The following is a 2,002-nucleotide window of genomic DNA, read 5'->3' on the forward strand; positions in this document are numbered from 1 at the left end:
AAACTAAAGTGTCAGACAGGATATGTTAAAGCACAGAAGCATAAGCAGGTCTGCAGGGAGCCATCACAGTCTGCATTTTGATAGTTTAGATGTCTTTGGTTTGTATTGTGTCCACACTTCAAGCGAACCGCACCAGAGTTAGAAATGGACCAAGATCCACCTACTCCAGCAGGCTCAGTCTGCTTGTTTGAAATACAGCGTTCACACTTACTTACTTATTTAATGCAGAACAATCTGGTTCATGTTAATCAAACCAAAACTGGCAAGTATAAACACACCATTAAACTGGAACTGTGAGAAAATATAGCCTTGACCCAATATTTAATTTTTTGAGTAAAAAACCCAAACAATTCCAGAACAGCTGATTTTACTATACTCTAAATCTCTGCCTTGATTCTGATTCTTGTTTCCTTTGGGATCTTTAGGGAATTGGCTGTTCTATGGTATTGCTTCAAAAACTCTTGTTTTGACACCTTTATTCAAAGGAGTACAGTCGAACGCACTGATATATGCTGACATCTGTAATAACATTCATAACCCGTTGATGACCTGCTAAAAATCCCTATGTAAACAATGTTAAGTGTTTTTAACAGACAAGGGAGGTGATCTAATAGTAGTACTGATGTCTGATGAAATGGGTGTGCATGCATTTTCCGGATGCCATGAACATTCAAAAAGTCTAAACCAATCCAGACAACATATCTTGTTACTAGAGGTTATGAATGTTGCTACCCTTAGGTAGACTCTCTCGTGTGTTTTGTCCTCAAAGGCCTTTTACAATCATTCTAAGAACAGCTTAGACCCAAGTCACAGCTGTTAGCTAAGTTAACCTGAGTACATTGTAGTCTTACTATGATGGAATTTAGCTGGACGCTAATCTGTTTGTTATTAAAGAAGCTGTAATCAGAGAACAGTTGAAGCTCCCATATGGTTACATTTCAACATTAATCCCCACCTTTCACCAATTAGGCTACTGATAAGGTAATAGAATCGTCAGGGGTCCAGTAACATTCTTGCTCATGAATGACTAAAATGTCTGCTAAAACGTAGTGACATAGAGAAACTTGAAAGAACAGTGCTTAAATGTGTAGATAGCAATCTTAAACAGTAACACAAACCTTTTTGGTAGATATTCAGTGTTCCAGAGCAGCACCAGATGTTGTAAAAGCACCAAATCTATAAGCTGGCTCTCAAAAGCCATTTTCACTTGTGAACAGCCAGAAATTTTCAGTGTCAGATGCCCTACAGGAAGTGCATTCCGTGTGGTTTAGGCAAGGGCGGTGCCTGCGTAGCACGTGTAGGAGGCATGGCATGACGCAAAAGGTAGGTTGTGGAAATAGCATAGTATCAGCAAGTCACATGAGAAACATCATCAGCACGCCCTTTGTGAATTCTCCAGAAAATGGCCTGCGCTGTTCACCCATGGACTCGCTCTGGCCTTACTTGGACTTTTTACTAGGGGCCTGGCAGGGTGAAGTCTGGGTAATGTTCGGTACAACTTATTCCGATGTTTGCCATCACAGATACAGCTGCTCTGGGTAAAGTCCAGTTCTGGGTTACCGTGCATGTCTGAAATGGGTCAAAGTGTAAGAAACTGTAAGTGAACAGAGCTTCAGGTTGTCTGAATATATCTGCATACATTTTGGGCATCAGTTTTAGAAGTTTTTGTAGCCAGAATATTTTACACCGTCCATTTTTTATCACAGTGATGCTGATATGAACAAAAACCATGTGAGAATTATTTGATCAGGGGTCAGATTTTGGTGGGTTTTAAGGGGTTTCATGTGCCATGCTCCACAGATGCTGATTAAGTGCTTTTGTGTGCAAAGACAGTCTAAAACAAAGTTCTGGGAACATCATAAAATGTGATCAGAGAGGGAGATGGAGAAGTGCTAACATCGCTACATTGTCAGCAAGTTAGCGTCAGTTAAGAGATTTAAAGTTTGTAATGGATGGTTAGATTTTTTGTAGTTATTTGTGTAGTGATGTGTGGAACAAGAGA

The sequence above is a fragment of the Salminus brasiliensis genome, chromosome 8 (genome assembly GCF_030463535.1).
Source record: "Salminus brasiliensis chromosome 8, fSalBra1.hap2, whole genome shotgun sequence".
In the NCBI taxonomy this organism is placed as follows: domain Eukaryota; kingdom Metazoa; phylum Chordata; class Actinopteri; order Characiformes; family Bryconidae; genus Salminus; species Salminus brasiliensis.